Below are 24,191 nucleotides of genomic sequence, written 5' to 3'. Positions count from 1 at the left end.
TTACAGTTGGTGTCCCACAGGGAAGTGTCCTTGGCCCTCTTCTCTTTCTCCTATACATAAATGACCTACCAAATGCTTCGCAATTACTCAAACCCACACTTTTTGCAGATGACACTACATACGTCTTCTCTCACCCGAGCCCAGTCACGCTAGCCAATACTGTAAACACCGAATTACAGAAAATATCTACCTGGATGAGGACTAACAAACTTACACTAAACATTGACAAAACCTACTTCATTCAGTTTGGTAACAGAGCTACAGATGTACCTCTTAACATAATGATAAACAGATCACCTATCACAAAGCTAACAGAGGGAAAATTCTTAGGAATCCACCTTGATAATAGACTCAAATTTCATACACATATACAACAAATTTCTAAGAAAATTTCCAAGACTGTAGGCATACTATCGAAGATACGGTACTATGTTCCACAGTCAGCCCTCCTGGCCCTTTATCACTCTCTTATTTACCCCTATCTCACCTATGGAATTTGTGCATGGGGCTCAACAACAATTAACCATCTCAGACCACTAATTACCCAACAAAAGGCTGCAGTTAGAATGATAACAAATTCTCACTACAGGCAGCACACTCCACCAATATTCAAAACACTCAACCTACTCACCATACAAAACATCCATACTTATTACTGCACCTATTACATACATAGAACACTTAACTCTGATATTAACCCTCCCCTCAAACATCTCCTTGCCAACCTCAACAGAACACATGACCATAACACAAGGCACAGATCACTCTTTGATGTTCCTCGTGTCCATCTCACGCTATGCAAAAACTCAATGCACATAAAAGGCCCTAAAATCTGGAATTCATTACCTGTAAATATAAAAGAAACACTACCTGTTTATAAATTCAAGTCTCTTCTCAAAGATCACTTACTCACTCAAAACCAAATAAATACTGAATAACTGAACCTTATAAATTGTATATCCTATATGTTACTCACAATTATATCACACAAATGTTAAACCTAGGACCCAATCTAACTTTGTTATTTTTTTAAATACACTACCTAACAGAATACTCCATTCGACTGAATGTACAGCAATGCATGCAACCATATGACCTGTCTTTGTAATACTCATTTGTGCTTTATAGTTATCTGTTTACAATAATGTTTTATCACTGATTTCATCATTGCTTAGTTAATCTTAAGTTAATTTTAAGCCAGCCCGTAATGCTATGCATATAAGTGGCTTTGGCATGCTGCTCTTACCTGTATTTTTTTGTACCTCTGTATGTATGCTAAAATTACTAAATAAATAAATAATTATTTTTTTTTTTATTATCACACCGGCCGATTCCCACCAAGGCAGGGTGGCCCGAAAAAGAAAAACTTTCACCATCATTCACTCCATCACTGTCTTGCCAGAAGGGTGCTTTACACTACAGTTTTTAAACTGCAACATTAACACCCCTCCTTCAGAGTGCAGGCACTGTACTTCCCATCTCCAGGACTCAAGTCCGGCCTGCCGGTTTCCCTGAATCCCTTCATAAATGTTACTTTGCTCACACTCCAACAGCACGTCAAGTATTAAAAACCATTTGTCTCCATTCACTCCTATCAAACACGCTCACACATGCCTGCTGGAAGTCCAAGCCCCTCGCACACAAAACCTCCTTTACCCCCTCCCTCCAACCCTTCCTAGGCCGACCCCTACCCCGCCTTCCTTCCACTACAGACTGATACACTCTTGAAGTCATTCTGTTTCGCTCCATTCTCTCTACATGTCCGAACCACCTCAACAACCCTTCCTCAGCCCTCTGGACAACAGTTTTGGTAATCCCGCACCTCCTCCTAACTTCCAAACTACGAATTCTCTGCATTATATTCACACCACACATTGCCCTCAGGCATGACATCTCCACTGCCTCCAGCCTTCTCCTCGCTGCAACATTCATCACCCACGCTTCACACCCATATAAGAGCGTTGGTAAAACTATACTCTCATACATTCCCCTCTTTGCCTCCAAGGACAAAGTTCTTTGTCTCCACAGACTCCTAAGTGCACCACTCACTCTTTTTCCCTCATCAATTCTATGATTCACCTCATCTTTCATAGACCCATCCGCTGACACGTCCACTCCCAAATATCTGAATACGTTCACCTCCTCCATACTCTCTCCCTCCAATCTGATATTCAATCTTTCATCACCTAATCTTTTTGTTATCCTCATAACCTTACTCTTTCCTGTATTCACCTTTAATTTTCTTCTTTTGCACACCCTACCAAATTCATCCACCAATCTCTGCAACTTCTCTTCAGAATCTCCCAAGAGCACAGTGTCATCAGCAAAGAGCAGCTGTGACAACTCCCACTTTGTGTGTGATTCTTTATCTTTTAACTCCACGCCTCTTGCCAAGACCCTCGCATTTACTTCTCTTACAACCCCATCTATAAATATATTAAACAACCACGGTGACATCACACATCCTTGTCTAAGGCCTACTTTTACTGGGAAAAAATTTCCCTCTTTCCTACATACTCTAACTTGAGCCTCACTATCCTCGTAAAAACTCTTCACTGCTTTCAGTAACCTACCTCCTACACCATACACTTGCAACATCTGCCACATTGCCCCCCTATCCACCCTGTCATACGCCTTTTCCAAATCCATAAATGCCACAAAGACCTCTTTAGCCTTATCTAAATACTGTTCACTTATATGTTTCACTGTAAACACCTGGTCCACACACCCCCTACCTTTCCTAAAGCCTCCTTGTTCATCTGCTATCCTATTCTCCGTCTTACTCTTAATTCTTTCAATTATAACTCTACCATACACTTTACCAGGTACACTCAACAGACTTATCCCCCTATAATTTTTGCAATCTCTTTTATCCCCTTTGCCTTTATACAAAGGAACTATGCATGCTCTCTGCCAATCCCTAGGTACCTTACCCTCTTCCATACATTTATTAAATAATTGCACCAACCACTCCAAAACTATATCCCCACCTGCTTTTAACATTTCTATCTTTATCCCATCAATCCCGGCTGCCTTACCCCCTTTCATTTTACCTACTGCCTCACGAACTTCCCCCACACTCACAACTGGCTCTTCCTCACTCCTACAAGATGTTATTCCTCCTTGCCCTATACACGAAATCACAGCTTCCCTATCTTCATCAACATTTAACAATTCCTCAAAATATTCCTTCCATCTTCCCAATACCTCTAACTCTCCATTTAATAACTCTCCTCTCCTATTTTTAACTGACAAATCCATTTGTTCTCTAGGCTTTCTTAACTTGTTAATCTCACTCCAAAACTTTTTCTTATTTTCAACAAAATTTGTTGATAACATCTCACCCACTCTCTCATTTGCTCTCTTTTTACATTGCTTCACCACTCTCTTAACTTCTCTCTTTTTCTCCATATACTCTTCCCTCCTTGCATCACTTCTACTTTGTAAAAACTTCTCATATGCTAACTTTTTCTCCCTTACTACTCTCTTTACATCATCATTCCACCAATCGCGAGAATGTGTGTAAAGGTAGAAAGTTGAAAGTGAACATAGAAAAGAGTAAGGTGATGAGGGTATCAAATGATTTAGATAAAGAAAAATTGGATATCAAATTGGGGAGGAGGAGTATGGAAGAAGTGAATGTTTTCAGATACTTGGGAGTTGACGTGTCGGCGGATGGATTTATGAAGGATGAGGTTAATCATAGAATTGATGAGGGAAAAAAGGTGAGTGGTGCGTTGAGGTATATGTGGAGTCAAAAAACGTTATCTATGGAGGCAAAGAAGGGAATGTATGAAAGTATAGTAGTACCAACACTCTTATATGGATGTGAAGCTTGGGTGGTAAATGCAGCAGCGAGGAGACGGTTGGAGGCAGTGGAGATGTCCTGTCTAAGGGCAATGTGTGGTGTAAATATTATGCAGAAAATTCGGAGTGTGGAAATTAGGAGAAGGTGTGGAGTTAATAAAAGCATTAGTCAGAGGGCAGAAGAGGGGTTGTTGAGGTGGTTTGGTCATTTAGAGAGAATGGATCAAAGTAGAATGACATGGAAAGCATATAAATCTATAGGGGAAGGAAAGAGGGGTAGGGGTCGTCCTCGAAAGGGTTGGAAAGAGGGGGTAAAGGAGGTTTTGTGGGCGAGGGGCTTGGACTTCCAGCAAGCGTGCATGAGCGTGTTAGATAGGAGTGAATGGAGACGAATGATACTTGGGACCTGACGATCTGTTGGAGTGTGAGCAGGGTAATATTTAGTGAAGGGATTCAGGGAAACCGGTTATTTTCATATAGTCGGACTTGAGTCCTGGAAATGGGAAGTACAATGCCTGCACTTTAAAGGAGTGGTTTGGGATATTGGCAGTTTGGAGGGATATGTTGTGTATCTTTATACGTATATGCTTCTAAGCTGTTGTATTCTGAGCACCTCTGCAAAAGCAGTGATAATGTGTGAGTGTGGTGAAAGTGTTGAATGATGATGAAAGTATTTTCTTTTTGGGGATTTTCTTTCTTTTTTGGGTCACCCTGCCTCGGTGGGAGACGACCGACTTGTTGAAAAAAAAAAAAAAAAAAAAAATATATATATATATATATATATATATATATATATATATATATATATATATATATATATATATATATATATATATATATATATCTCTATAAGAGTAGCATTAAAATACAACAAGAAGGATTTGACTTGCTGCTTTGTGTTTGTAGTATACAATAGTAAACCTTGTGATGCATGGTAACACATGTCACCACTGCTGTAGAACCTTTATCTTTATCTTAACATTGTTGGTTTCCTCCTCAGATATACAGAATTAAAATATGCTAAATATTTGTTGTAATATGTTTAAGTACAGTCACTAGTCATAAATAAGTATGCATTACATTCATGATATTAATATTGCATTTATTAATTATTTTCTGGTTCTGAACAAGAGAAGTAATTGAACAAAAATTTGATATACATTTCCAGTTTCTTGATAAATGCTATGACTCAGTAATTATATGTGTGTTTTTGGAGAATCAATATTGTGTATATCACTTGTTTTATTTGCATTTGTTAAGTTGAGTTTTAATAGAAATAATTATTTACTGACCAGGTCAGCTATATTACATTTATAAACTCATTTAAGGTGTAACACATGCACCACCCTTTAAGAGTATTAAATTTATAAACAGAGAACTAATGTAATGTTAAATTATTATTATTATTATTATAATCAAAAAGAAGTGCTAAACCACAAGGGCTATACAGCACTGCAGGGCAGGAAGGAAGCAGGGGTATCAGGTGGCAAAAGGGAGAGGGATAATTAGTAGGGTACGGAGAACAGCGGGGCAGTAGATAGTACAGGGGTATAGGGTAGCAAGAGATTGAGGTAGAAAGGGCTGAGGGGAGTGCAAAAGGTATCATCATCAGAGTTTGTGGAGTAAGTCAGTTGTTGTCAAGAAAATGTAATATTAAAATAATATTAAATAATAAAATATCTGAGTACATGTACCTGGTAAATTTTTCGCAGTTTAAAAGAAAATTCTAATAGAATTATAGAGTATCAAAAACTTAATGTAAATACATAAACAGTTCTTCAAAATACTGAATCTTTTTCTTTTTTTTTTATGGTGTATTGAAATTTTAGGAATTGAAGCAATCTTTGATAAACAAGACACAAAACTTGGGTATTTTTATTGCTGAAATGTTCCAGTTACACAGAAGGCTTTTTCAAGTAAATGCAGAGGCAGCTTTTTTTTACTGGAGACAGTGGAATAAGGAAAATTAATTTTAAGTTGACAGATTTTTCAGCAATGAAGATAACCAAGTCTTGCACTTGTGTCTTATTCATCAACTTGTCTGTGTTGTATACCATTATGTGATTCAATCCATCTTTGCTGGAAGGAAAATTATTTGTTGCACTAACTTGTTTATACAATCTCATTCATATCAGATTTAATCATTTTTTTTTTTGTTTCCCAAAATTAACATACTTGTGTATCCATGAAACATGGATAGATGCAGAATGCTATGTCACACATCTCATGCAAGTACAGTGTATTTTGTCACTGTCTTGACTTTTTTTTATGTGTGACTACACGTAAAACACCTTTTTCTGGGTACGTACTTTTTTCTGTAACAGAAAGAGCCAGGAAAGTGTTTACCAGACAGTAGTCAAAAAGGGTCACTTGCAGCACTATAACTAAAACTAAATTTTTTTTTTATCTTTTAGTTGCATTCATTGTCACTTCCCTCATCATGATCATCACAGTCACTATTGTGTAATGATATACTGTAACACTTTTTTTGTGTGTTTTTTTGAGAAGTATGCTTAGGAATGCATGAAGTTGCTGGGACAGTTATATCTTGTTTGAAATATCGTAGCTTGTGTTTTCTCCACTGCAGATTCCATATTTTTGTAAAGTTTCTCAAAACTACCTTCACCATATTTTGCATCATTGTTATTTACATTACTATACAATACATGGTAAGCCTCTTGATTTGGCTATCATTCATATTTTCATGTCTCCTTGCTATGGAGCCACATGTGGTAATGAACCTGTGCTTCCCATGATGTACTCTGGGAATTAAGATTTGCTGCCTATCAGAGACCAAGTTAAACCGAACCACCAGAGCAGCTGTTTGAAGATCTACACTGGCAGATTGTGGGATATACAAGAGATCTGATTTTTGTGGATATATTTATATCACTAAGAGTTAAAGGGTTAAGAGATACATAGTGAATATGAACTTCATTATAACTCAAATGTATTACATTTAATTCACTGCTCTCACCAAGATAATTACCATATTTAATAATATTTCTACCTGTATTAAAATACAGTATTAATAAACTGTCTCTTACAGCTTCCATTTTCTGAGGTGATTAGCATCATTTTGTAAACACTGTACATAGTCTATACTGCAAATTACCAGATATTTTAAAATACATTGTGGTGTTCTCCACTGGTTAATCCTTCAGTTTAAGATGTTGAAGTCTTTGTTGTTTCTTTCCCAATATACCTGTTGATTTGAAAAGTGCCATCTTTAACATTGTATTGTTTTGAAGGTTGCCATAATTCACCCTGTAATTTTCATATTACAGTTTCAGCTATTATTTATTATTTTGGCAATACCAATAAAACACCAGCAGTATGTATTTAGGCATACAGCACACTGGGTGTCTGTACTTTCATATTCTATATAAATTTAGCTTATAAAATAAACACAAAGCTTAATTTAACAAAACTGCATTTCCGCTCTGAGCAGATACTGTAACGGAGTTACATTATTTGTATCATTGCTAAACAAAGTATACTCTTAAAGTAATTCTCTTATTTTATGAATATTTTTTTCTTAAATGTGCAGTTATCCTTTTCTCATGCACTTATATTAATTGGGATCAAGATCCAGCTCTTGGGCTCCTACTTCCCCCTTCCTTAATTCATTTCACTCTTACTGCCCTCACACTAAAGAATTTCCTTCCTAAATCTCTTTGTCTCAGTTTGATAATGACCCTAGTGGGTTTAACACTTGGTTTTGATTATAATAATAGCAATAATCAGTTTGATATTAATTATCTTTGCCCTCCTGTCTTTATCCTGACCCTTTCAAACATTGCCATACAAATAAATAGCACCTTGATAATCTTTGCTGTTATGATCATGTTTCCCACTGTTCCTTTGGTGTGAGATTCAGCCTTTGAGACCTGCACTCATAATTCAGGTATACCTGGAGTATTCCTGGAGGGTGATCTGGGGTCAACACCCTTACGGCCCAGTCCACGACTGGGTACTAAATCTGTGGAACTTCTTGAGCCTAATTATATGTTAATGCTGCATAATCCAGTTTTGACCACATTTAATTACTTATTATATTGATGGAGACCTTTTTGAAGTTCCTGAAGGTTATTCTTATGTTTGCCTATCTTATATATTCATCAGCAGACATACTGTTTATGATGATCCTTCAGATGTAGGATTGCTGTTGTCAGCCCTTGGGTTTCCCCTTTCTGCAACCCATCCTCTAACTTGTTACAATGTGTTAATTTCTGCACAATATAGGTCAAGACCAAAAGCTTATTGTAAGTTTAGTTATTTTATATTAATCCTTTGAGGGTCCGTCCTGTAGTTCTATGGCTTTGAAGCCTGGGTCCAAGCAGCAGTTCTACGCCATGAGCTCAGCTCACTCAGATAAGCTGTGAGTGGTAAATTTGGGCCTAGATATGAGAGAATGGATCTATGTGGTAATTGTGCACCATGTAAAACAAATCCTGCAGTACGCAGTGCATAATGAGAAAAAAAAATGCGACTGTGTTTGGATTAAAACAGAAATTTTGCAATGTACTTTTGTATGGTTTTTACGGTTGTATTCGTGGTTTCTTGGTCTCATTTGATAGAATGGAAGATACATTACAGAAATAGAGATAACTGGTTTTAGTATTGAAAATAGCTTGAAATTGAGCTCAAAGTAACGGAAATGTTCGATTTGTGCTGATGTTCATAAGTAAACAAATGACCTCATGCATCCAATACACGTCAATTGGTCAGTCTAATGTACGTTTACAAATGCACTGATATTATTTATACAATTATTACAGTATTGCCTAACAGTAAATTGTCTATTTTTTGGTGTGAATAAAAATTCTTTATGTGAATAAAAAATCAAAATTGAATTCATCTGTAAAGCCTGGAAACATAACTAATAAACAGAGGAAATGTTATTTTAGTGCCAGGAATGATTGCATTGTTTATTCTGGACCCTATTTTGAAACTGGAATATTTTGAACTTTGTGTGAAATTGGCCAAATTACCAATTTCTAATAACTTTATTGGGTACTTGAAATAGTCAATTGGGCAGTTTCTTGTGCTCAACTGATAAAATAGAAGTGATACCAGTGAAACAGCTAAGAATTTGGTCGATTGGAATAATGTAATTGGCCTAAAATAGGAGTAAAAGTGGGCAAAATCGCTGATGCATAAATATCGCTGATGCAGTAAAATTCGCAAGTGTAATTTTGTCAGTTTTCCATCAAATTTTGTACTTTTTGTTTTATTACCTTCAGAAAAAGATTCTATACCATTTCATGAAAAAAAAAAAAAATTTTTTTTGAAAATTCATGGACTCTGTGGACAAGGCGTAAAGCTACAGCTTGGACCTCTCAAAGGGCTAACCTGTGTTTACCTATAGTTAAGCACCAGTAACCAAATTACTTAAATGTCTAGTAGCAAAAGAGACTTGGCACTGTTCAAATCTTCAGCTAACAGTTATTCATGTTCACCATCAAACCTTTACTTGGTCTGAACACTCATCTTTTATGCCTCTACTGATTATCTGTGGTTATACCTGTTTCTTCAAATTGGAGAAAGCCTGTGACCACCTGGTAATACCACATTTTTCTTTTTCTGAAAACCTTTGTGAGAGACAATTTTGTGTCTGAGTCATTTGCAACCTTTCTTTATGCATTATTCAAAATGCATTAGTACCACAAGAATGTCCACTTAGAATATTTCTATTCTTAATTGCAATAAATAAACTTAACTTGGTTCTTCCACATGAAATTTGGTCTTCCCTATACATCTGATTTCATCATTGTTTATACTGGCAGAAACATAATGTTGGTAGCCTCCTAATTGCAGTGTTGTATTGATTGCATTCTTCTATCATTTAGGTTATGTTAAATGGCTTCAAGTACATAACATCTTACAACATTACCCTAACATACACTACATCCCTCTGCAAAAAACTGTCATACCTTACAACACTACACAAAATATTACCATATACTACAACACTCCACAATATACTGCCATACACTGCAACACTCCACAACATATTACCATACACTGCAACACTCCACAACGTACTACTATACACTACAACACTCCACAGTATACTACCATACACCACAACACTTCACAACATATTACCATACACTACAACACTTCACAACATACTACCATACATTATGATGCTCCACAACAAAATACCAAACACTGCAACACTCCAGAATGTACTACCATACACTACAACACTCTGCAACATACTGCTATTTACTACAACACTCCACAGTATGCTGCCACATTTAAACCTTACACAGCATGCTACCACACTTAAACCTTCCACAGTATGCTACCACACTTAAAACTTCCACAGTATGCTACCACACTTAAACTTTCCACAGTATGCTACCATACTTAAACCTTCCACAGCATGTTAAACCACACTTAAACCCAACAGCATGCTACCACACTTAAATCTTCCACAGTATGCTACCACTCTTAAATCTTCCACAGTGGTTAAGTATAATGGGTGAAATGTATGGGTAAGACTGAGTAGGATTCCAGAGAAACAAGAATTTAGGAGGGGTAAGAGATGTGCTGACCAAGTGTTTACATGCAAGTATATAAGTGAACAAAGCTTAGATGATGATAATAAAATGTGTCACATTTGTCGCAGCCATATGGCTGTAGAAAAAACATATGACACAGTAGATAAAGGAGCAGTGTGGCAGATGTTGCAAATGTATGGAATGGGTGGTAATTTAATAAAATCAGTAAGAGTTTTATGCAGATAGTAAGACTCAGGAAATGGCAGAAATCGTACACCAAATCCAGTCATTTCTGGAGTGGAACCACAGTCGATGGCCTCCACTCCAAACCAATGGATACAGATACTAGTGCCAGAAAAAAAAGTCCCCCCCGGTACTACCAATACCACCAGTCCAATGACATTCTTCTTTGCAAATATACAGGGTCTAAAGCCAGCAACGAACAACAAAATACCTTTCATCTGTGGACTGCTTACAGAGGCAACTGCAATGTTCACGGCTTTCACAGAGACCCACATAAAGGATCACTTGGAGAACGAAATATGGATCCCAGGTTACAACCTATACAGATGCGACAGAGTAAACAGGCAAAAGGGAGGGGGGGGGGGATTGGCCTGTATATCGCAGAGTCACTTGTTTGCACAGAACTGCTTAATGCCTCAAATGATGTAGTGAAAGTTTTAGCAGTAAAGATCAAGAACCAAAACCTAGTCGTAGTGGTAGTCTACAAGCCTCCGGATGCAACGTCCCAGCAATTCCAGGAACAGCTGTTAAAAATTGACCACTGTCTGGAAAACCTGCCAGCTCCTGCTCCCAACATCTTGCTCCTGGGGGATTTCAACTTGAGGCACCTAAAATGGAGGAATATAGCAAATAATGTTGTTGCAGTGATAACACCAGGAGGCAGCTCTGACGAGAACTGACACACACACACGAGCTTTTAAATCTCTGCACAAAATTCAACTTAAACCAGCAAATAATAGAGCCTACTAGACTGGAGATTACACTAGACCTCATCTTCACTAACAATGATGACCTGATACGAAATGTCACCATATCAAAAGCAATATACTCAGATCACAACATAATCAAGATTCAGACATGTATGCTCGGAGCCCCAGACTGAAAAAATGAGATTAGTAACGAGGGAGCCTTCATCAAATTCAACTTCAATTACAAGAAAATAAAGTGGGACCAAGTAAACCAAGTCCTAAACAATATAAGCTCAGAAGATAGACTAAGCAACACAGACCCCAACTTATGCCTAGAACAGATTAACTCCGTGGCACTCGATGTATGCTCAAGGCTTCTTCCTTTAAGAAAAAGGAGGAGTAGATGTAAAATAGAAAGAGACAGGCACTCCCTTTACAGGCGACGGAAAAGAATAACAGAGCATAGGGAGTCACTGGTCAGAGAAATAGCAAACATCGAACTTAAGCTAAAGGAATCTTATAGGAATCAGGAATCGCGGGAAGAACTAAAAGCCATAAATGAAATCAAAAGAAACTCAAAGTATTTCTTTTCTTAGGCCAAATCAAAGTCGAGAACAGCATCCAGTATTGGGCCCCTACTTAAACAAGATGGGTCCTACACAGATGACAGCAAGGAAATGAGTGAGCTACTCAAGTCCCAATATGACTCAGTTTTTAGCAAGCCGCTAACCAGACAGAGTCGAAGATCAAAATTAATTTTTTATAAGAGCCACAGAATTTGGTTAACACAAGCCTATCTGATGTTATCCTGATGCCAAATGACTTCAAACAGGTGATAAATGACATGCCCATGCACTCTGCCCCAGGGCCAGACTCGTGGAACTCCGTGTTTATCCAGAACTGCAAGAAGCCCTTATCACGAGCTTTTACCATCCTACGGAGAGGGAGCATGGACACGGGGGTCGTCCCACAGTTACTAAAAACAACACGCATAGCCCCACTCCACAAAAGGGGCAGTAAAGCAATAGCAAAGAACTACAGACTGATAGCACTAACATCCCATATCATAAAAATCTTTGAAAGGGTCCTAAGAAGCAAGATCGCCACCCATCTAGATACCCATCAATTACACAACCCAGGACAACATGGGTTTAGAGCAGGTCACTCCTGTCTGTCTCAACTACTAGATCACTACGACAAGGTCCTAGATGCACTAGATGCCTTGGTGGAATCGGCCAGTGTGTTAATAAAAAATAAAAAAAATTATCAGAGTACGTATATACAATGGAATCTCTACTTGCTAGTTTAATCCGTTCCATGACCGTGCTCGCAACTGGATTTGCTCGTTTGCAGAGTCAATTTTCTTCATTTAAATAAATTGAAATGCAATTAATCCGTTCTACTGGAATTCTGTACTTCAATAATTTTGCTAATATCAACTCCACGGCTTATTTATCTATCTCACTTTATCTAATATGACATAATAAACAATATAAATAACATAGAAACCTGATATATACTCTAAGATGAATAAAATACGCCATTCATGTAGTGGTATGGTGGTGTCAGCAGTGGACGAGAGTTTGTCTGGAGACTGGGCAAAATACTTCATGAATAATTTCGTTAATATCATCTATACGGCTTATTTATCTTTCACAGTTCATCTAATGTGACATAACAAACAATATAAATAACATAGAAACATGATATATACTCTAGAATGAATAAAATATGTCATTATGTAACAGGTGGAGGCAGCCACCACCGCTCCCTCTTTGTTGTGGGAAACACTGCCACCTAGTGACGGCTTTTTCAAGCCGTCTATTATTATAATTATTATATGTAGTACATTATTATTATATATGTATTATATATTATATTATATTATATTATAAATTTGTGCACACATACAGAGGTACAAAAAAATACAGATAAGAGCAGTATGCCAAAGCCACTTATACTATGCATAGCATTACGGGCTGGCTTAAAATTAACTTAAGATTAATTAAGCAATGATGAAGTCAGTGATAAAACATTAATGTAAACAGATTACTATAAAGCACAAGTGAGTATTACAAAGACAGGTCATATGAAGGATTCTGTTAGGTAGTGTATTTAAAAAATAATAAAGTTAGATTGGGTTTTAGGTTTAACATTTATGTGATATAATTGTGAGAAACATTTAAGATATACAATTTATAAGGTTCAGTTATTCAGTATTTATTTGGTTTTGGGTGAGTAAGTGATCTTTGAGTAGAGACTTGAATTTATAAACAGGTAGTGTTTCTTTTATATTTACAGGTAATGAATTCCAGATTTTAGGGCCTTTTATGTGCATTGAGTTTTTGCATAGTGTGAGATGAACACGAGGAACATCAAAGAGTGATCTGTGCCTTGTGTTATGGTCATGTGTTCTGTTGAGGTTGGCAAGGAGATGTTTGAGGGGAGGGTTAATATCAGAGTTAAGTGTTCTATGTATGTAATAGGTGCAGTAATAAGTATGGATGTTTTGTATGGTGAGTAGGTTTAGTGTATTGAATATTGGTGGAGTGTGCTGCCTGTAGTGAGAATTTGTTATCATTCTAACTGCAGCCTTTTGTTGGGTAATTAGTGGTCTGAGATGGTTAACTGTTGTTGAGCCCCATGCACAAATTCCATAGGTGAGATAGGGGTAAATAAGAGAGTGATATAGGGCCAGGAGGGCTGACTGTGGAACATAGTACCGTATCTTCGATAGTATGCCTACAGTCTTGGAAATTTTCTTAGAAATTTGTTGTATATGTGTATGAAATTTGAGTCTATTATCAAGGTGGATTCCTAAGAATTTTCCCTCTGTTAGCTTTGTGATAGGTGATCCGTTTATCATTATGTTAAGAGGGACATCTGTAGCTCTGTTACCAAACTGAATGAAGTAGGTTTTGTCAATGTTTAGTGTAAGTTTGTTAGTCCTCATCCAGGTAGATATTTTCTGTAATTCGGTATTTACAGTATTGGCTAGTGTGACTGGGCTCGGGTGAGAGAAGACGTATGTAGTGTCATCTGCAAATAGTGTGGGTTTGAGTAATTGCGAAGCATTTGGAAGGTCATTTATGTATAGGAGAAAGAGAAGAGGGCCAAGGACACTTCCCTGTGGGACACCAACTGTAATTGGTTGCGCAGAAGAGTTTGCCCCATTTGCGTACACATATTGGCTTCTGTTGCTGAGGTATGACTTGAGGTAATTGAGGGAGTGCCCTCTTATACCATAGTGTGACAATTTTACGTGGAGCAAGTCATGGTCAACTGTATCAAAAGCTTTACGTAAGTCAATGAAGATCCCCAGTGGGACTTCTTTTTTCTCTATTGCAGTGTATATATGTTCTAGCATGTGTATAATAGCATCATTAGTATTTTTATTAGGCCTGAATCCAAATTGGCAGGGGTTGAGTATGTTTTGGGAGATAAGGTAGGAGTAGATTCGTTTATGAATTAGTTTTTCAAAGATTTTTGAGAGAGGGTGTAAGTTGGATATTGGCCTATAGTTATTCAACTCTGTTTGGTCTCCTCCTTTGTGGATCGGGGTGACCCTTGCTATTTTGAGTACTGTAGGGAAGGTGGAGGATTCAATGGATTTGTTAAAGAGTGTTGCAATGATTGGAGATAGCACTTGTGACACTTTTTTATATATAAAGGGTGGTAAGGTACTTAAATCTCCTGCCTTGTTTTTTAGTGCGTTGATAATAAGGGAGACTTCGTATGGGTTAGTCGGAGCTAGGAACAGTGTGTTCGGGTAGTTGCCGGTGAGGTAGTCATTTGGTGGGGTATCTGAGCTTGGGATTTTATTGGCAAGGTTTTGTCCTATAGTGGAGAAGAAATCATTGAGTCTGTTTGCTGTTTCTGTTGGTGGGAGTTGGGGTTCATCTGATTTTGCTAATTTTATTTCGCTATTTCGTGATATCTTTTTTGTTCCCAGAATTTCAGATAGTGTTTTCCAGGTCTTTTTTATATCACCTCGTAAGTTGGATAATCTGTTCTCATAATACAATTTTTTTGCCCTTCTTATCAGGCTGGTTAGGATTGACGAGTAACGTTTTGTTTGGTCTCTGGTTATGTGACCCATTCTGTACTGTTTTTCATATTGGTGTTTTGTATTTATGGATTTGAGAATGCTGGGTGTTAGCCAGGGACTGTTCAGTCTCTTTGCTGTCATCTGTTTAGTTTTTTTAGGGCAGTGCTTGTTATAGAGGTATTGGGTCTTTTTTAGAAAATTATTAATACATTCGTCAATATCTGTATAGATTTCTAGCTCAGTGTGCCAATCAATGTTTGCTAATGCTGTTGCGAAGTTATTAATGGCTGCCTCATTGTGAAGTCTGAAGGTGACTTTAGTAGTGTCTTGGGGTAGTTTACCAAGAGTTGTTATGAGGAAAGTAGGGTAGTGGTCTGTGGTATTATCTGTAATTATGCCTGATTTTAAAGGGGATATGGTGTTGGTCCAGATGTGGTCAAGTAGGGAAACACTAGTCTCTGTAACTCTTGTAGGTTTTGTTACTGTTGGTAGTAACATACAGTTACTCATTGTGTTTGTGAATTCAGTAACGTGTGGGTCCTGGTCTTGCAGGAGATTTATATTGAAGTCACCTGAGAGTAGTAAGTGATCTTTGTTCATGCGTGCATCAGTTATCATACTTCCTAGATTTTGACTAAATTGGCTAATGTTTGACTGTGGAACTCTGTAGATGTTTATCAATGTGAGAGGTTTTTGTAGGTATTTGGATTTGAATTTAGCTATTATATATTCCCCATGTTCATCCCTTGTGCAAGTATTAGTGATACATTCTAGTTGGTCTGAGTAGTATATGGCTGTGCCACCCCCTTGTTGGTCTGGCCTACAGTTGTGTATGGCTGTGTAACCAGGAATGGCATAGACATCTGTACTATCAGGCTTTAGCCAGGTTTCAGTTAGTGTAATGATGGACATATTGGCATGTAAGGAATTTAGTAATGCTATGAGGTCATCGTAATGCTTGCTTAATGATCTGATATTGTAGTTAAAGATAGTTATGTTGTTGTTGGCACTGAGAAGTGCCTTTGATTGTTCTGCAGTGTAGTAATTACAGTAACTGTTTGATTCATTTAAGTCATTAAATAAGAGGTTGGTATCAGGATCAATGCTTGTAATCATAAGATTTGTAGTGAATCTATAGTTAGAATTAAGTATAAAACAAAGTAAATAGTCTTAAGCTAAAAAATAGCACCTGAATTATTTAACAAATGTAAAATAATGAGCTAAGGGACTAATACAAATAAAGTGATGATCATATAATAGTGCTTGGGAATATGATAGTAGGTAGTACTATAAAGGTAATTTTTTAAAGTTATAATTATAGTTTAAAATTATAATAAAAAGGGACTAATATAGGTTGTGAATAAAAGAGCTTTGGAATATAATGGCAAGATTGTGAGCTTATTCTACTTTAGCACCTGAGAATAGCACCTTGATTATTTTAACAGTTGTGGATATATAAACTAGGATAGTTATATAAAGCTAAAATAAAGGAGAAAATATAAAAGGGACTAAAATTAAGTAATGGTAAGCAAAGTTAAATGGACAGATGGTAGGAATTATAATATAAACTTATAATATAAAAATACAATTTGAAATGGTACTTGCAATTGCACTAGAGTCTGGTATGGGTTGTTGACAAGATCAAGGTTATAACTATAGATTTAAATTGACAAAATAAAATTCACAATTAAAGTACAAAAGAATAATAGTAAAAAATCACAATGGTAATGTCTTGGTTATAATATGATAGTAAGATGGTAGACAGGTACCCAGGTACACAGGTACAAAGGATAATACAAGGTTGGGGTTGAATATAAAAACTTGAAAATTTGGCAACAAAATGTTATGGGAAGTATAAAATAATGTTTAATGTACAAAAGTAGAATTGACTGGTAGTAAATATGGTGTTTAATAAAATTTTAGTAAGTAATAATGATTACAAAAAAGTGAAATAGTAATGTTTATTTCATTCAATATTGCACTGGTAGTTATACTTGAGGTTATATGGCAGTACAAGGTAATTAAGAGTAATCTAGGATAGTAAATGTGGTATTAAAACAGGTAAAGGTAATTAGTCAAGTAATGGTTATTAAATGTCAAAAATGTTAAGAGTAAATTGAAATTTTAGTAAAAATGATATTTATTAATTTTAGTAAGTAATATCAATTGTAGTATTTAAAAAAAATATGAGGTAGTAATATGGACAGAGAAAGTATCAATTCAGCTAATGTTCAAGCGAACAATAGTAAATAAGAAAATCACATAAGGTGATTTATGCTTACTAGTAAAATCACAAAATGAGGTAGTTGATTATTTAAATACTAAGAGATTGTACAATGAAATTTGAACAATAATGGAGCAAAACATACACTACACTACGTAGACTTTTAAGTTGGACATTGTTTAGTTATTCTCTGTAAGATTAGTATCCCTGAGAAATCGTGATAGATCATTCTCGTTCGTGATTGTGTACAGTTGACCTACATTTGTTTTCCTAACTAGAATTTTCCCATCCCGTGTGAAGCATTGGTGTATTGTGTCATTATTCTCCCGCTTAAGTTTTCTGACTCTATACAGGAGGTTCTGACGTTTTTTGGTAAGACACTCGTTTATGTATACCTCTTTCTTTACTTTAATAGATGCAATAATTAAGTCTTTTTTCCTATCATGTGAGTTGAATCTAAGCATAACACTTTTTCTACCATGGGATCCTAGTAATCTGGCTTCTTTTATTTCAGACTCTGGTACAATAACACTTGTTTGGTCCTTTATGATCTGCAGAGTAATTTCTTTACTGTTTGTTTGGTTCATATCACTGGGAAAAAGTGGACTGTTAACTATTACTGCGTCCGATAGTTTTTCTTGCTCAGTTTTATCTTCTTGGAGAGCAAAGTAGTCACTGAACTGGTTATCTAAGTTGTTCTTCCATTGTTTTACTGCTTCTTCAACCTTTGTATTAAGAGATATTATTTGTTGGGTATGGCTATCTATGACTGTTTGGATGGTCTTGTCACAGTTAGTCATTCCAGGTGTTGATAACTTTTGTTCAAGACTGAGGATTTTGTTCTCGAGTTGTGTCATCCTGGTGTCTTGTTTTGTTAGCGTCTCTCGAAGATTCATATTTTCATATATTATTATTATACATATTATATTATTATTATTGTATTATATTATTATACTATTATTATTATAGGCCATAGACAAGGATGTGTGATGTCACCGTGGTTGTTTAATATATTTATAGATGGGGTTGTAAGATAAGTAAAAGTGAGGGTCTTGGCAAGAGGCGTGAAGTTAAAAGATAAAGAATCACACAAAGTGAGAGTTGTCACAGTTGCTCTTTGCTGATGACACTGTGCTCTTGGGAGATTCTGAAGAGAAGTTGCAAAGGTTGGTGGATGAATTTGGTAGGGTATATAAAAGAAGAAAATTAAAAGTGAATACATGAAAGAGTAAGGTTATGAGGATAACAAAAAGATTAGGTGATGAAAGATTGGATATCAGATTGGAGGGAGAGAGTATGGAGGAGGTGAATGTATTCAAAGACCTGGGAGTGATCATGTCGGAGGATCTCACCTTCAAGGACCATAACATTGTATCAATCACATCTGCTAGAAAAATGACAGGATGGATAATGAGAACCTTCAAAACTAGGGATGCCAAGCCCATGATGACACTCTTCAGGTCGCTTGTTCTATCTAGGCTGGAATATTGCTGCACACTAACAGCACCTTTCAAGGTAGGTGAAATTGCTGACCTAGAAAATGTACAGAGAACCTTCATGTCACGCATAACGGAGATAAAACACCTTAATTACACTAAACCTACTCACCATACAAAACATCCATACTTATTACTGCACCTATTACATACATAGAACACTTAACTCTGATATTAACCCTCCCCTCAAACATCTCCTTGCCAACCTCAACAGAACACATGACCATAACACAAGGCACAGATCACTCTTTGATGTTCCTCGTGTCCATCTCACACTATGCAAAAACTCAATGCACATAAAAGGCCCTAAAATCTGGAATTCATTACCTGTAAATATAAAAGAAACACAACCTGTTTATAAATTCAAGTCTCTTCTCAAAGATTACTTACTCACCCAAAACCAAATAAATACTGAATAACTGAACATTATAAATTGTATATCTTAAATGTTTCTCACAATTATATCACATAAATGTTAAACCTAAAACCCAATCTAACTTTATTATTTTTTAAATACACTACCTAACAGAATCACTACCTAACTGAATGCAACCATATGACCTGTCTTTGTAATACTCACTTGTGCTTTATAGTTATCTGTTTACATTAATGTTTTATCACTGATTTCATCATTGCTTAGTAGCAGCGCTGTATAGTCCTTGTGGCTTAGCGCTTCTTTTTGATTATAATAATAATAATAATCATTGCTTAGTTAATCTTAAGTTAATTTTAAGCCAGCCCGTAATGCTATGCATAGTATAAGTGGCTTTGGCATACTGCTCTTATCTGTATTTTTTTTGTACCTCTGTATGTGTGCACAAATTGGAAATAAATAAATAAATAAATAAATACACCTACACTACCCTCACACCCACACTACCCTCACATCCACACTACCCTCACACCCACACTACCCTCCCACCTACACTACCCTCACATCCACACTACCCTCACACCCACACTACCCTCACACCCACACTACCCTCACACCCACACTACCCTCACACCCACACAACCCTCACACCCACACTACCCTCACACCCACACTACCCTCACATCCACACTACCCTCACACCCACACTACCCTCACACCCACACTACCCTCACACCCACACTACCCTCACACCCACACTACCCTCACACCCACACTACCCTCACATCCACACTACCCTCACACCCACACTACCCTCACACCCACACTACCCTCACATCCACACTACCCTCACAGCCACACTACCCTCACACCCACACTACCCTCACACCCACACTACCCTCACACCCACACTACCCTCACATCCACACTACCCTCACATCCACACTACCCTCACATCCACACTACCCTCACATCCACACTATCCTCACACCCACACTACCCTCACATCCACACTACCCTCACACCCACACTACCCTCACACCCACACTACCCTCACACCCACACTACCCTCACATCCACACTACCCTCACACCCTCACTACCCTCACATCCACACTACCCTCACACCCACACTACCCTCACACCCATACTACCCTCACACCCACACTACCCTCACATCCACACTACCCTCACACCCACACTACCCTCACACCCACACTACCCTCACACCCACACTACCCTCACACCCACCCTCCCCTCACAGCCACACTACCCTCACACCCACACTACCCTCACACCCACACTACCCTCACATCCACACTACCCTCACATCCACACTACCCCTCACACCCACACTACCCTCACATCCACACTACCCTCACACCCACACTACCCTCACACCCACACTACCCTCACACCCACACTACCCTCACATCCACACTACCCTCACATCCACACTACCCTCACATCCACACTACCCTCACACCCACACTACCCTCACACCCACACTACCCTCACACCCACACTACCCTCACACCCACACTACCCTCACATCAACACTACCCTCACACCCACACTACCCTCACAGCCACACTACCCTCACAACCACACTACCCTCACACCCACACTACCCTCACATCCACACTACCCTCACATCCACACTACCCTCACACCCACACTACCCTCACATCCACACTACCCTCACATCCACACTACCCTCACACCCACACTACCCTCACACCCACACTACCCTCACACCCACACTACCCTCACATCCACACTACCCTCACATCCACACTACCCTCACCCCCACACTACCCTCACATCCACACTACCCTCACACCCACACTACCCTCACATCCACACTACCCTCACACCCACACTACCCTCACATCCACACTACCCTCACATCCACACTACCCTCACACCCACACTACCCTCACATCCACACTACCCTCACATCCACACTACCCTCACACCCACACTACCCTCACATCCACACTACCCTCACACCCACACTACCCTCACCCCCACACTACCCTCACATCCACACTACCCTCACACCCACACTACCCTCACACCCACACTACCCTCACAACCACACTACCCACACAGCCTCACTACCCTCACATCCACACTACCCTCACACCCACACTACCCTCACACCCACACTACCCTCACATCCACACTACCCTCACACCCACACTACCCTCACATCCACACTACCCTCACACCCACACTACCCTCACACCCACACTACCCTCACATCCACACTACCCTCACATCCACACTACCCTCACACCCACACTACCCTCACACCCACACTACCCTCACATCCACACTACCCTCACACCCACACTACCCTCACACCCACACTACCCTCACATCCACACTACCCTCACACCCACACTACCCTCACATCCACACTACCCTCACACCCACACTACCCTCACATCCACACTACCCTCACATCCACACTACCCTCACACCCACACTACCCTCACATCCACACTACCCTCACACCCACTCTACCCTCACCTCCACACTACCCTCACCCCCACACTACCCTCACATCCACACTACCCTCACATCCACACTACCCACACTACCCTCACATCCACACTACCCTCACATCCACACTACCCTCACATCCACACTACCCTCACACCCACACTACCCTCACATCCACACTACCCTCACACCCACACTACCCTCACACCCACACTACCCTCACATCCACACTACCCTCACATCCACACTACCCTCACATCCACACTACCCTCACACCCACACTACCCTCACACCCACACTACCCTCACATCCACACTACCCTCACACCCACACTACCCTCACACCCACACTACCCTCACACCCACACTACCCTCACATCCACACTACCCTCACATCCACACTACCCTCACATCCACACTACCCTCACATCCACACTACCCTCACATCCACACTACCCTCACATCCACACTACCCTCACACCCACACTACCCTCACATCCACACTACCCTCACATCCACACTACCCTCACATCCACACTACCCTCACATCCACACTACCCTCAAACCCACACTACCCTCACATCCACACTACCCTCACCCACACTACCCTCACATCCACACTACCCTCACACCCACACTACCCTCACATCCACACTACCCTCACATCCACACTACCCTCACATCCACACTACCCTCACACCCACACTACCCTCACACCCACACTACCCTCACAACCACACTACCCTCACACCCACACTACCCTCACATCCACACTACCCTCACATCCACACTACCCTCACATCCACACTACCCTCACACCCACACTACCCTCACCCACACTACCCTCACACCCACACTACCCTCACACCCACACTACCCTCACATCCACACTACCCTCACATCCACACTACCCTCACACCCACACTACCCTCACACCCACACTACCCTCACACCCACACTACCCTCACACCCACACTACCCTCACATCCACACTACCCTCACATCCACACTACCCTCACATCCACACTACCCTCACATCCACACTACCCTCACACCCACACTACCCTCACACCCACACTACCCTCACACCCACACTACCCTCACATCCACACTACCCTCAAACCCACACTACCCTCACACCCACACTACCCTCACACCCACACTACCCTCACACCCACACTACCCTCACATCCACACTACCCTCACATCCACACTACCCTCACACCCACACTACCCTCACATCCACACTACCCTCACACCCACACTACCCTCACACCCACACTACCCTCACATCCACACTACCCTCACATCCACACTACCCTCACACCCACACTACCCTCACACCCACACTACCCTCACACCCACACTACCCTCACACCCACACTACCCTCACATCCACACTACCCTCACATCCACACTACCCTCACATCCACACTACCCTCACACCCACACTACCCTCACACCCACACTACCCTCACATCCACACTACCCTCACATCCACACTACCCTCACATCCACACTACCCTCACACCCACACTACCCTCACACCCACACTACCCTCACATCCACACTACCCTCACATCCACACTACCCTCACACCCACACTACCCTCACATCCACACTACCCTCACACCCACACTACCCTCACACCCACACTACCCTCACATCCACACTACCCTCACATCCACACTACCCTCACACCCACACTACCCTCACACCCACACTACCCTCACATCCACACTACCCTCACATCCACACTACCCTCACATCCACACTACCCTCACACCCACACTACCCTCACACCCACACTACCCTCACATCCACACTACCCTCACATCCACACTACCCTCACACCCACACTACCCTCACATCCACACTACCCTCACACCCACACTACCCTCACACCCACACTACCCTCACATCCACACTACCCTCACATCCACACTACCCTCACACCCACACTACCCTCACACCCACACTACCCTCACATCCACACCACCTTCACACTTCATATTTCTTGACCAATCTTTACCAAACAAATGTGAGTTCTCAAATATGTATAAAATAAACATACATATAATATAAATGCATTTTGGAAAAACTAACACTTAACCCTTTCTTATTTTTTATTTTGAAATGATAGAGAATCTTTTCCCGATCATAATGACACCAAAAGTATGAAATTTGATGGAAAACTTACGGAATTATGCTCTCGTGAAGTTAGCAGTCTCCATGATGCTTACGCACTGGCGATTTCGTCCACTTTGAGCCCTATTTTTGGCAAATTCCA

The 24,191-nt window shown here is 39.6% G+C and overlaps 1 long non-coding RNA gene across 1 annotated transcript in view; it reads left to right on the top strand.

Moving 5' to 3' along the window:
* Nucleotides 1-24,191, top strand: part of LOC138852675 (uncharacterized) — a 41,890-nt gene that overhangs the window by 6,760 nt on the left and 10,939 nt on the right. The window lies entirely within an intron of this gene.

The sequence above is a fragment of the Cherax quadricarinatus genome, chromosome 14 (genome assembly GCF_038502225.1).
Source record: "Cherax quadricarinatus isolate ZL_2023a chromosome 14, ASM3850222v1, whole genome shotgun sequence".
Taxonomy (NCBI): Eukaryota; Metazoa; Arthropoda; class Malacostraca; order Decapoda; family Parastacidae; genus Cherax; species Cherax quadricarinatus.
Note: the sequence above shows the minus strand (reverse complement) of the source record. Positions and strands in the feature narration are given on the sequence as shown.